This window comes from Falco rusticolus, chromosome 5 (genome assembly GCF_015220075.1).
Source record: "Falco rusticolus isolate bFalRus1 chromosome 5, bFalRus1.pri, whole genome shotgun sequence".
In the NCBI taxonomy this organism is placed as follows: Eukaryota; Metazoa; Chordata; class Aves; order Falconiformes; family Falconidae; genus Falco; species Falco rusticolus.
In genome coordinates, this window is record NC_051191.1 from 81,147,609 (window position 1) to 81,161,791 (window position 14,183).

At 43.7% G+C, this 14,183-nt stretch overlaps 1 protein-coding gene across 2 annotated transcripts in view; it reads left to right on the top strand.

Moving 5' to 3' along the window:
* Positions 1–289: 289 nt before the first annotated feature.
* The window catches only part of FAR2 (fatty acyl-CoA reductase 2), a 149,824-nt gene continuing 135,930 nt past the window's right edge, over positions 290–14,183 (top strand). The window contains exon 1 of one of the 2 annotated variants that reach the window (XM_037390225.1): positions 290–597. The gene's annotated coding sequence lies outside the window, so the exon portion shown is untranslated. Of the gene's footprint in view, positions 598–643; positions 739–14,183 lie in introns of those variants that run through there. The other variant, XM_037390226.1, reaches the window with a different exon arrangement.

Genomic DNA, 14,183 nt, shown 5'->3' on the forward strand with positions numbered 1-14,183 from the left:
CGGCCCCAGCGACCCGGGGAGCCGGAGGCGGGGCCGCGCCGGCAGGAGAGCCCGCCGCTCCGGTAAGGCGAGGAGCCTCCGGGAGGGAGCCTTTTCTCGCGGGCTCCTCTGACTTCCTCCGAGGGCTGCTGCGGCGTGCGCGGGTACCCTGCGGCACGGCGAGCGGGGGGGCGGCGGCTGCGCAGGGGGGGACAGCGGGACGCGGCTTCGCCTCGCTGCTGCTGGGCGATGCCGGCAGCGGCGGGGACCGGGGGAGAGGGGGCGGCCTGAGGCGGGGGCGGACGCGGCGCCGAGTCCTGCCGGTGATGGCCCCGCTCGCCCACCCCCGGTGCGCCTGGCGTGCCGACCGGCTCCCGCTGCAGAGCCACGCCGCTCGCCGCTCACCCTGAGCGCGGCCACGGGCAAGCGGGGCCGGGCGCGGCGGCGGAGCGGAGCGCGGGCGGCCTGAGCCGCTCCGCATCCCCGGGCGGGCCGGCAGCCGCCTCCCCGGCCGCACGGCAGCGGCTGCGAGCGGCGGCAGCGGAGACGGCAGCGCAGAGGAGCTGCTCCTCCCTCACCCGGCCGGATATATAGTATCAGACCCAGAGGGGAGGAGAGGTTTGTGGGTTTTTTTTTTTTCTTTCTTTCTTTCTTTTTCTTTTTCCTCCTCCGTTTATTTGCCGGGAGTTGCTTTTGTGCTAGGGAAGGTGGGGGCAGCGGTTTGGAGAGAGGAATTGGTCGGAAAAGCGGTAATTGAAGGTAACAACCCGCTGGGGACGGGGGACGACGACGGGCGGACACACAGGAGGAGGATGAGGCGACGCTGTAGGGATGATGCCCAAGAGGCGAGGGGGCGGCGGGGAGCCGGCCGGGGCGGTGGGGCCGGGCCGGCTGCAGCGCCCGCGGCTGTAGGAGGCTCCGCCGGGGCCGTGCCGGGCCGTGCCGGGCAGGTACGGCGGGCCGGGGGCGAGCCCCGCCTCGGGGCAGCGCGGAGCCGAGCGGAGCCCCGGACCGCCCGGACCCGGGTGGTGCCCCGGGGCAGCGGCCGCCCCAGCCCAGCCGGCGCTCCGGGCGAGCCGGGCTGCAGCCCTGCGGGCGACTGAGCCCTTTCACCGCGGGTTTAGCTCCGGGTAGCGGTAATCCTCAGTGCGATGCTATAAAAAAAAAAAAAAAATGTCTAATATAATTTTAGGGGAGGCTTGCCTTTTTGTTTTCCCTGCTATTAGGCCCATACTTTTTTTTTTTAAAGTGTAGTATTTGACAGCAATACAGTTTTAATCATATGGGGAGGGCTCCTTATTACTGAGCCTTGGTGCTGTTTTCTGTCCCTTGATTGGGAAATTACTGGATACCCCGGCTGCCCGCCCACCCACAGGGCACCACTGAGATCTAACCCAAATGTGGTACAGGATCCTGTGAGGGTATCCTCGGTTTTCTAGAAACTAAAGACATGACCTTGTCCTGTCTTACAGAGTTCTTACAGTAATGTGGCTACTCGGAACATTTGCTTTTAGGTCCTTTGCCTCAGAGCCTTTTAAGGGCATAACTAGAGAGACGAATACTAATGACAGACCATTATCTTGCAGTGGGAAGCAGTAAAGCTAAATGGGGTTGTTTCAACCCAGAAATATGGACTATGAATTCACTTAAAAGACGAGTTTGGGATCTTTGTTTAGACTGAGATTTTACTGTCAGTGAAGGTCGTTATTAGGCTAGAACAAAGTATACTTCAAAAATCCATATCTGGTCTAATCCTGGTTCGCTTAAATTTGTATTGAAGTAGTGTAAAATGAACTATTGGTGATCTCAAAGGTGTAATAAAATGCTGGCTTTTCAGAAGCGTTTGATAACCAAAGCTCACATTGCTTTGGCAAATTACAGTGCAACTTTCTGCATGTGCTGGCATTCTGGGAACCTTCATCTCCACTTGATAAGGAGCTGATAGCAGTTTAGAGACCTGCCTACGGTGGTTTGTTTCATTTGCATCTACGGTATCAAAAGCACCCGTCATTTTCCTGCTTACCCTGTAATGTTCTTGAGCAGGAAAGTGCAAGTTCTGTTCATTACTGTATAATGTACTCATCTTCTCTTTAAAGTAACTGCATAGTTTAAAAATTACACTGATAGTTGCTGTAGAGAAGTTGTAAAATCCCTGCTATGATGTAGTGCTTTAATCTCCAGATCTATTGTGTTCTCTTGCTCTGATAAGCTATAGTTTTGTAGAAACAAGTTTTTAAAACATTTCCTCTGTGTTTTGGGGTGTTTGCCTAAGTTGAAGTCACCATAAACTTCAATACATAGGTGATGATAATAGAAAATTGGGGGGGCGGGGGGAGATGCACTCACTCAAAGGTATCTGAATTAAACATGAAGCAATAGCAGACTTAGGCTGGCCTTTGGCTATATTTAGGGGATGTTGGAGGATGCATCTGATACTGTAACAAAGCTGCAAATTCCTCTCTTTGCCCATTTGGGTTTCAATTCTGATCCCTATTAAGGCTTGTTTAAATTAGTGGTGGGGAAATGTAGTTTTAAAACATCCTGAAGGCTGTGTAAGAAAGGCTGAGTAAAACACATAGTATGTCAGCTGGACAGAAAAAGAAGAATCTAGAGATAAACTGCCTGAAAAGTAGTAGAAAATGACCTGTTAACAGGCACAAACTTTGTGGCTCTGTTAAGGAGGCAGCTTTGACTGATAAATTTCCCATGCTCACCCCAAAGTCAGTTCAGATCTGACAGGCCTGGATCTCCAGGTGGGTGGGCAGGTGGGTGATGTGGGGATGCTGGCAGGGAGAACATTGGTAATCACAGGGCAGAAGAATTATGGCAGGGAACATGGGTATTATGACCAAAGGCACAGAGACTGCCATTTGGTCTGCATGGTATGGTAGAGGCACACAGTGAGTGGCCAGTGTCTTCAGAAATCTCTTGGATATTGACGATTTCAATTCCTGTGGCAGAATGTAGATCCTTGCTCTGAGGGCCCAGTTTGCAGCATTAGACTGTCATTGTACAAAAACTTTTCAATTTTTTTTTCCTTACATTCCACACAGGAATCGATCGATTTGCCAGTTGTTTGTTTTGTTTTTTTTTTTTTTTCCCCAGTGACAAATCATTTAGATCTATACAAGTGACAGATCACATAGATGAGGGCATAAGGAAGGAGAAAACAAATACATGTTTTGAAATGGAAAGCGCAGAGGCACACCCTTTTTTTTTTTTTTTTTTTCTTCCTGGTGATAACCACAGGTCTGAGTAGTTAACAGAAGCTGAAGGGCAGTGGAGAGTAACTGTGGGGTTGGGGGAACTCCACTAATAAGTATTCAGCTCACCTGGGGACAGTTGCTTATCTTACTGTGGTGGTGTTTGGGTTTGCTGCATTTGTAGGAAAAATGTTTGGGGATAATTGCTGCAGGGGATAGTATTAGCATTGCTCAGTAGCTGCATTATTACTATAAAAAAATTATAGCATTCTTATTCCCTGAGGGTCCTGGGTCCACAAAGGAGGCTTAAGAAATGAAAGTTTCAATTTTGCAATGCTGTCCAATGAGATTAACATTATCTAAGTTGTTAGTGGTAGGTTATGGAAGGAGTTAGGCATCTCCAGACATACCTAGAAATAAGTATCATCTGAAGCATGTTCAGTTTCCTGGCTGAACAAGCTCATACCCAAAGGCAGTCCTTGTCTGGGAGCTGTTCACCTGCATTAATGTGGAGCTGTGCTGGAACTAACCAAAACTGGCCTCTCCACAAGGCAAAGGGTGTGACTCAGTGGTCATTTTAATTTGGCATAAATGTGGGCTCCTGCCAAAGGGTCAGCCTGCCCGCCTCACCTCTGGCAACGCATTCCTGATCTCTCCCTTGTGCTGGTACTATCACAGCCAAATGCAAATCCGCTCTTGGTGTTGCTGTTGGCCTGGCTTTCAGTTGGATGAGTTCCTGGCTCTGACTCAATGCATGACTAAAATGCATCAAGGAGTCAGCTGAGGCATGCACTTGGGGGAAGAGCAGGCCAATTCTCATCGCACTCGGTAGGAGCCCCATTTGGACCAGATTAAAATAAGGGTGGACCTGCAGCCTGACAAGCTCACTCAGTGCTGTGTTAACACTTCTGCATGGCTTCCAGATTTGGTTTGGCTTGTATCTGGCCAATTTGGAGAGCAAGGAGAGGTAGCTGTCTGTCTCCAGTCACCTGTGTAGACGTACTCTACTATTCAAGGGCTTGATGAACCGAGTGGAAGAGGAAACTTGGACGACCAAAAGTTGGTTTAAACACATGTGTTCTTGAAGGAGGTGGGACCTTACTCTGGCATGCTAAAAATTACCTCCTGCTGCTCAGGATGTGGAGCTCTGAATTGAGGTTTGGGGTCAGTTTTGCCAATGACCTTTACCACCACTCCTGTTGCTTCTAAGTCTGCCTGCCCTGTATTTAAATTGCAGACAACTTCAGCTACAGTCTTTCTCTTTTGCTCATGGCCTGTGCTGATAAAGGCGAGGGTTGAGGCATGAGTTCTTTGTTGCTGTGGTGATGCTGACAACAATGATTTCTCAGCACGGGATGGTCATAGCCATAGGGAGCAGTCATGGGGCAGCGTTTCCCTCATTCGCTGTCTTGTGTGATGTCTACTGGACTGCTGTGAATCAGTCCCCATGGACTGCTGTATAGTGTCACCATGCACTTGTAGCATCTCAGCCTTCTTTATATGGAGCCATGTCTGGCAAAAGTCCATTTTCATTTGTTATCACAGCAAAGAGTATACTACAGCAGGTGCTTTGCCTTTTATTGCATTTTTTCCATTTGAATTTTGAATGGTAAGACTGTAACTATTTATTTTTTTTAGCACCATCTAAGGTAGACATTTTATCTGTTGGTTGGTTGTTTTTTTAAATTCTCATATAAATAGTACTTTCAGACTTTCTTTAGAAAATGTAGTTGTCTTTGGGTGGTATACAGTGTTAAAATTACAGGTAATTAGGTCTTTACATAGTGAAATAGTTAATAGTAGGATCTTGTGTGTAGGCATATAATTTTCTATTGGTAATTATTGGAAACTGGAAATCCACTCTCCCGCAAATCTCTGGCTACATTCACTTTTGTTAAAGCACGAGGCATATTGAAGTTTTAGCAAAAATACCTGTAATTCAACTACAGTTGTGTTTGGTTCTAAGCTTATATTAGCTGTCTTTTGAAAGAGTTGCTTGTACATGTATTTCTCTCTTTTTGTTTGTACCTATGCCTAGGCAGTTTCAAGTGACTGGAAATTGCATAGGGCTCTGTTCTTCCACTCATGCTCACAGAAAAGGATACCTTGTGCCATAAGAATATACTATTGTGTTTAACTCCAGTGTTTTCTCCTTCCTGAAAGTAATTGTGGAGCAGCTGTGCCCCTAAGAGATGCATATTATAGGTTTTCCTCATACTTCATTTCATTTTTAACCCATTATGCCAGTATCCATCACATGTATCTGCTTTGAGAAGCAATAAGTTGTCCTGTGGCATTAACAGAACAAATACGAAGCTTAACAACTGGTTAACTCATGCAAGGATGGCAGGACTGATCACAAACCTGGATACTTACAGGTAATTTCTAAAGCTTTCAGCCTTGCCTTATCCAAACCCAGATCTGCATTTTATTGCACCCAAAGGTGAGAGGCGATTTTACCACAGGGTGTTCTCTGGAAACAAATGTAAGTTTTTGATTCCAAGTTTGAATAGCTTGTGTCCACCTTCATTGTAGACTCAGTTTTTACTACTGTTTCTGCAATGCTGTATAAGGTTGGTGCCAGCTAGATTGACAATTCCTTTTTTTTTTTTTTTTTAATTTTACCTTCCTGAAAGCAACCATAAACCCTGGTGACTGAAGGAAAGAAAGGTTCCCTGATTTCCCGTAAAGAGCGTGGATTCATTTTGCCATAGATAGTTCGGGAGGGTCTTTTCTTATTCAGGGGATGCTGAATATAAATACATGGTAGTGTCACAACCCTCTGTAGAATATTCCTTCATAAAATATCTTGATACTGTGATAGAAATTATGAAAATGTAAATTGATTGCAATTTGTAAACAGTGCTATATATGAAAAATAAGGAAAATATTCTTACAAAGCTATACACTTATTCTTATTTTCTACTTGTTTAAGTAGTGTAAGTCTAATGTTGACATCGAGTCAATCCATTAACCTGCTTCTGAGGAAAATCTGAAAAGCAGAGATGCTATGTAGAAAAGGTACCAACCCTCTTCAGGAGCGTAATTCCTACAATATATCTTAGTAAATCTTAAAAGAGAGATTCTTAATTTATTCACTAAATGCTTGGGAATTAAGAGCACAGCAGTCTTCTGAAAGGTTCTTTGAGATGGGCGTGCCGTTAACAGTGGGCTGTACAGATGGGTTTGATAACAGCCAAAGGTGGTACCATTTAGTGATTCATTGGTGGGACATGAAATTGCCTGAGTCATCTTAATAGGTGTACTGTGATATCTCAAAAGGGAGTTACAATTGACTAACTAGTGGTGTGCTACACAGCTGATGCGGCGTGCAGAAAACAACAGCCTGATGCTAGCACTGTTTTCTCATTAGTAGTGGGTCTTTGCTCCCTAAGTAAAGTAATGATAATTTGGAGAAGGTTGTAGCTGCAGCAGCCATCACTGTTTTGGCCAAACACACAAGATTCATTTGGAAATATGTTTCTCTGTTACTGCTCTCGTTGACATATGAAACTTTTTTTTACCTGCTCTCTCTGTTTTGAGATACAGTGTGAATAATTGTGCTTCTCTGAGCATTGCTCCCCATTGCAGTGTCACTCTACGACTAACGAGACAAGATTATTCACCATTTGTGAAAGTTTGTTTGATTATGCAGGGTTGAAGCCTCTGACATGCCTCCTTCATCACCAAAGCCTTCAGAAACATGAGCTAGTGCTTTTGGCAGAGGTCTGTACAGGAAGGCACGTGTTTGCGCCTGGATTCAGCGCTGGAGCATTCAGTGATGCCTCACTCTTAGGTACTGTCCTCTGATGTGGTCAGAAGTAACACGTTCAGAAGCAACTCCCAGAAGCAAAGTGGTCGTGATCCGTGGTGAATCACAGTGCTAGACTGCTGAAACCAGAAGCTCTGCCCCTTCTTTTCCTGGCTGGGACCAGGAAACAGAGGTGGTTTTGTGGCTCCAGTCATATGACGACGTGGCTGGTTGGCCTGTATTGGCTTGCATTTGGCTGGGCTTCTGCAGTAAGGCAGAAGCAGTTTGGAGGTGGGATGAACATGAGTGAGTAAGCTTTGCCGGTCCTATCCTGGCATTGTGGCAGCCCGTGAGGTCAGCTGCTGCGGGTTTTCTTGATTGAGGCAAGGAAAGAAAAGGGGAACTGCTTTTTCTGCCAGTATCCTGCAGAGCTGCTAGGATGGTGGAGCCAGGGACTGCCGCAGATCTTTTCAAAACCATCTGCTTTTACCACCTGTCTTTGCTTATTCACAAACACATAGTCTTACTGGGCATTAGTATTAAAAATCTTTCTCTTGAAGTGTAAAAAAAGTCTCTTCTGAAATTCCCCCATTATATGCCCATAGCTCAAGCATAAAAATGTATGTTTCTTCTGAAATTCCCCCATTATATGCCCATAGCTCAAGCATAAAAATGTATGTTTCTTCTGAAATTCCCCCATTATATGCCCATAGCTCAAGCATAAAAATGTATGTTTCTTCTGAAATTCCCCCATTATATGCCCATAGCTCAAGCATAAAAATGTATGTTTCTTCTGAATTCCCCCATTATATGCCCATAGCTCAAGCATAAAAATGTATGTTTCTTCTGCAATTCCCCCATTATATGCCCATAGCTCAAGCATCCATAGCTCAAGCATAAAAATGTATGTTCTTCCTGAAATTCCCCCATTATATGCCCATAGCTCAAGCATAAAAATGTATGTTTCTTCTGAAATTCCCCCATTATATGCCCATAGCTCAAGCATAAAAATGTATGTTTCTTCTGAAATTCCCCCATTATATGCCCATAGCTCAAGCATAAAATGTATGTTTCTTCTGCAATTCCCCCATTATATGCCCATAGCTCAAGCATAAAAATGTATGTTTCTTCTGCAATTCCCCCATTATATGCCCATAGCTAAGTCGGGGACTACAGAAGTGCTCTGTTGTGAGGGAAAGGGGGGAAGAGAGAGGAAAGGACTTGCCGGCCAAACATAAAACACTTTCTGATGTTGTACATGCTCACAGTGCTGTCAGTGGGACTTATCTTTGTTATCAGCTGGTCTGAAATGGACGACATGATTCTGCTGAAACCTAATTTTAAGGACAGTTTTGAGGGTGGAATTTTGATACACAAGGAGCCCTTAGCAAAACTTCTATTGCATGCACTGATATCAGCTTATTCATTGCTTCTAGCTTTAAGTCAAGGAGAACATCACAGTGTAGGACCACTTACAGATTTCCTTTGGCTATTGAATTGAATGTTATTGCTGTAAAGCACCCAGCCTCTGTGTTGGATGAAAAATTTTTGAAGAGGCTGAGACTGTTTGTCCCCAGGCCATTAATTAGACACCCGAACTTTCATGTATTCACATTTCTAAATCGAATGTGACAGGCAGAATTATACCCTTAGTTAACCCTCGCTTCATATAACTGCGGCTTCACTGCTTTACTTCTCATCCTGCAGACTGCAAAGAAACAATTTACTTGCTTTGCTGACAAAAGATCTGTTTATGCAAACTCAGAGCTCTCATAGCCATGTAGTCTAATGTTACATGCGGTAAATTCCACTTTATTCCTGTGAGTGCAGCTGGAACTTCGCAGCCTAGCTTTTTACGTGCCCTATGATCCTTTCTCCAGTAACGTATGTTATTGCTTTGATATGGTTCTGCTTGTACCTCCCTATGGAGCCCTTCAGTTTGCCATCTGCAGGAAGAAATTAAATCCGAGATCAAGACGTTGCAGACATTGAATGACATTATCTTCTACCAGTGACCTCCTTCAAGCCCTCATTGCTGCTATCTTTATTAGATACTCCACAGCAAACTGACTAAGCTAATACACTCCTAGTGTGGAACAAAGTGTCAGTGATCTCCTCTGTGCATTTTTGTGCCTTTCTTTGCATCTGAAATAAACTTAATGACACCGCTGCAGAGAGGAGAGGGCAAGGAGCCCCAAGGTACCAGGGTTGCTCTGTTGTATGTATCAAAACAACCATCAAATCTTGCACCTTGGTGCAGGAGTCAAACATGTCAACTCAGTGGGAAACTCAGGGTTCTGCAGGTAACTGGTAACTTTCGCTATAGCACTGTCTAGCTGTAGTTTTATTTTTTCTTCATTCTTATGTTTATGTTCAGTGATTGCTGCCTTGTACCATGTACCCTCAAAGCAGCCTGTGGGTTTCTACTATACTTGAATTCAATGTTTCAGAGCATCCTAAACAAAATATTTATTTGATGGGAAATGTTGATCTTGATGCGTTTCTCAGTTAATATTTTACCTCCCCTGTTTCCTAACCCCTGTGTTCTCTCCCAGGATTTTGTTTTGTTCCTTTTCCTCACTCTGCTGTCACTAAACTGAGGAAGGAGATAAAGTATCTAACTGTATCCACAAAGACTGATTTCATGCCTGAGATGTATCACTTCACCTTCATTTTGGCCTGACACTGACCCTTCATTGCTGTGTAGCATCAGGCAAACTACTGGCTGTGCATTAATCCCTGTGGCTCACAAAAGAATTCAACCCATCTCTACCATGTTCTGAACTCATTTATGCTAAAATGAGTGCTTTACAGACACCTGGCTCAAATCCTGGGTGCTGCAGAATCCAAGTCAGTTGATACATGGAGAAGAGTTGTTCAGTTCCTGGTACTGGAATGCTGCTCCCTACATGTGTTTCAAGGGGCATCAGGTGTTTTGGTCCAGTGGGTTTTTTTCTGCTGAACATTTGTATTGGACCATATACAACTGAGATGCAGGCAGTTGTTGACCTGCAGATGTTAACACTGAATTCTCTACCAATGGCAAGTCTTGCTTTGACTAGCTCAGGGTTTTTCAAGAACTGATTAGGCATTGCTTACTGCTGATGAACTCACCCACAAAGAATTTCCAGCAAGCAAGTCGGGGATCAGATGAAACTATATGCTTCCAAGACGATGTGATAACATCCCATATTTAAATACGAAGTCTCTGGATTCTGCCAACGGAGTAATACTCTTGAACCAACCGCATATGCAAAACTAAACTTTGATCTGACAGCAAGTCAGTCACAGCATACAGGTGCATTAGCTGTTCATACCACACCACCTGGAGGGGGTCTTACTTCTCAGGTTTCTCTCATAAACCTTTTGCCTGTTAATGTTACGTTTACTACAGCTTTGGTTTTCAAGTAATAAATGGTTGTATTTCAGTAGCCACCTTTCTGCTGGTGAATCATAAACAGGCTGAAGTTGCATTAATACTGCACACATTTCTGTCATCTTTTCTGAAGGGCTGGGTTTCCCCCAGACCAGGATGGTGACATACATAGGAGGACAGGTTGCTTTTTGACTGTCTCTCCTTTGTTCTTAAAGCTAAATATGATTTTAAACTTGTAGTCTTAAAGGTTATAGGTTGGCACATCTAACTGTCAATATTTCACCTTAACAAATGGATAGTTATGTTGAAAAATGAAAAAAATAATATGCAGTGCCAGTTTCCGTAGCTGACCATAGATTGCATCCTTGAAGATGGGGAAGTTCTTGCCTTCTGAAGCAACATAATCTGCATTTATCAAAACCCAAGTACTTTACTCATCACTAACATTTAATTTCCATGGCAACCTACATAACTCTTGTTCTGGGAGATGAAGTAAATTGATCCAGAGCCCTTCATAAGAACTGGTCTGTGGTCTAAGGTTCATGTGTTTGAAATGTTAAAACAGTCACGATACTGTAAAAGTAAAGCTGTCTTTCATTGAGTGACAGGGTGCCTTCAAAGAGAGCAATTCTCTTCTTTTCCACATATGTCTACATCTAATGTGACTAAAGTGATTGTGAGCCCTTAAATAAAAATAAAAAGTGGAATTCTAGAAGTAGGTCTTGTAGCATTCCTAGATATATATCAGGAAACTTGAATCTTGTCTCATGGGTAACAAGAGTAAGCTAAAATTATGTCTGATAATTGGAAGTAATCAAGATAATAAGATTCTTTTTCACATGATGCATGCAAGTCCTCATATTTTTTCACTCTAAACATATTTTTTCATTGTGTTGTCTGTGTTTTCATTCTGGAGTAGCATTGGCAGCATTTGGTGCTTTGCTCCATGTAGCTTTATACAAATACCACACCGTACTGCCGACTCTTTAATAAAAAAAGAGTACCTCCAAATTTTCTTTTATTGTCTCTTTCTGTCTTTGAAATTCTTACCTGCTATGTGCAACTGTGTGTCCTGTCCCTGCAACATATAGTGCCCAAAATATCCTTTCAGGGCTACTTTTAATCTAAAGTGCTCAATAATTGCCAGCAGCAGCTTCCTTTAAACTCATGATAGAATTTTTTCTAGGATGTCCCATAGGTAGTTGTTTTTTTATTCTGTACAGTGCTGTGCAAAACTCTTATCAAAACAGAACTTTCCACTTGTACTGGTAGAGGTATTGCATCTATTTGACACTTGCTTTGAAGGTTTAGGAAGATTAAGGCCAGGAGAATACGCTGTTAACTATAATTCTGTGACAAAGAGGTCATACTTCATTGCTTTATATTTTTAAAATGCCATGTTCTCCATATTTTATGGAAAATTACCTTCTTTAAAAAGCAAATTCTGAATCTCCTATTCATAAATTGTAAACCTACAACTGTAGAAGCCACTTGTTCAGCGCATCTCCATTGATTAAATCATCTCTTTAATATATTGCAAATAAATACCTGGTGTAGTGTTAGCAAGGCACCATATGTTCTGATGTCTTAGGATAAACGTAAAAATAATGTGTCTCCACCAGAACTGCATGATGTGACAACAAAATACACTGGGCCACAGGTGAAGTGTCCTCTTATCATCTTGAGAATGTTTTTTGCCAGAACACGTTGATTTTATTGCTATAGTAAGTCTCTTGCCTCTGCACTTTGTGTTTACTCGCATGCTCATTGGAGCTGTGCGTTTTCCTTATAATCGTGCGGCATTAGTCCTTGAAAGCAAAGGGAGCATAGCAGAGGACACGAGTGATAATCCATGGTACAAGGTATGTAGAGTTTCAGTAAAAGCGATAGTTTTCAAATCAGATAAAGAGGTCTGCCAGTGCGCCACATGCTAAATGAAGAGTAGTAAGGTAGTGATTTGTGCTTGTTTCCCGTTTGACTGTTAACAATGAAAATAAGATTAACACAGTAGACACGCGTTGCATTAACATATATGGTAGGGAGTGGTGTTTAAAAGCTGCCTGTGGTGGGAATGGCTTGCCTTCTTTTGTTCCAACCTAGCACTGAGAGCTAGCAGCAGCACAGTGGGGTTTGTCTCAAGACCCCTGGCAGCAGTGCCATAAGAGAACATTCTGGTCCTCATGTTTCTTGACACAGAAGCAAGCAGTGACAACTCTGTGGGTCCCTGGTAAATTCAGAGGGTATGTAGTAGTTGTGCACTGAGCGTTCAGGAAGGTAACCTGGCAGGTTTGCCAAGGCAGCGGTGAGTTCTCTGCGTCAGCGAAGGGGACTCATACTGGGTGTCCTTCCTTCCCGTGTGGTGAAAATTAATTAATAAATTAATTAAAATCAATTAATAAAACTGATTACTACTCTTGAAAAAGTCTTTGTCTTTAATTAGGAATCATCTAACTTGGATAGGGAGCTCAGGGAGCTCAAGAACAACTGTAATGAGCAGGTGGTGTTTGTCCTGCGCATCTTTTGAACAAGCAAGGTGTGAGCAGGACCATCCAGATGATAAATCCTGTGTGCAGCTCTGTCATGACGGTAACTCCACTGCGCTCGGGTGCCTGGCCAACGGCCCCGGCGCGTGTGAACCTTACGAATCATGAGACAGCGCGCACCTGCACTTAGCCTAAACTTGAAAGTTTACATATACTAGGTATGTAAACTATTTTTGTTTTTCACTGAGTATAAAGCCGGGCCAGCTCCGGGACTGGTCCAGAAGCTTCACCTACGGGTGGACAGACCGCTTAGGAATTTTCCCAGTTACCAAGAGACCCCTGGCACCAGCTGAAATGGTGCTGCCCAGCCAAAGTGTGGGCCTGGATAATGCTAAGGTGGGAATTAGGTGACGTATCCTTTTCTTAGTCTGTAACGCTTTGCAGTAATGATCTCATGCTTTGCTCCTATTGCTCTTTTATCATATTGTGCATAATAACTAGTACTATTTCCTTTTATCATATTGTGTGCTGTTTTCCTGTATTATATTATAATAAACTGCATTTACTCTTATATTTGATTTGGAATTCATTTTGCTTGGTATGTAGTCAATCAGCAAAACACCCTGAAGGAACCACATCCTAGCAGAATCCACATAGAGCATAGTAATTTTAGCCCTGTTAAGCAAGTGTAAGGTCATGTGTCAGAAGGGTGAGTTCTTCATTCCTTCAGTTATTTTGGAGATGCTGTTAAGGTTAGGGTCAAAAGTTTTCTCTTTGTGCTGTGAGTATTTCTCAGCTTTCTGTTCTTCTCCCTTAATCAATATTTAGAGGCCTAGTGCTCTGAAGATTTGGGCTTTCTTCCTTCCGATATAGCTGGCTACTTGTGAGAAGTACTGTTTGCTAGATGGCTGTTAATTAAGGTCAAGGGGTACAGCACTTCCATATTTTATAAGGGCAGGGTGAGGATAAATACTTTGTTCTCAGAGCCCAAGCAGCATGGCATTGAGCGTGCGGGCAAGGGATGACCTGTTTTGCAATGTGGCCCACCGAGCCAGAGGCGTGATAAATTCCTATTCCAAATACGATACTGTACAAAAGCAAAGATTGTCTAGGAGAACATAATTAAGCAGTGTTGCACAGGAAACAGAGAATATTTTGCCCTTCAGAACTACTTAGAAAAGCTGGTTATCTTCAAATCCAGCAGGTTGGATGGGATCTATGCTAGGATTCTGAAGGACATGGGTGATGCAATTGTAGTTCTGTTCTAAATTTTGCAATTAAATGACCAGCTGTGTGGATGCGGGGACATCAGTGGATATAGCATTGTCTGACTTTGACTTCAGTGAGGTTTTTGCTGTCTCTCACTGAGGAGGCTGTGGAAGAATGGGCTG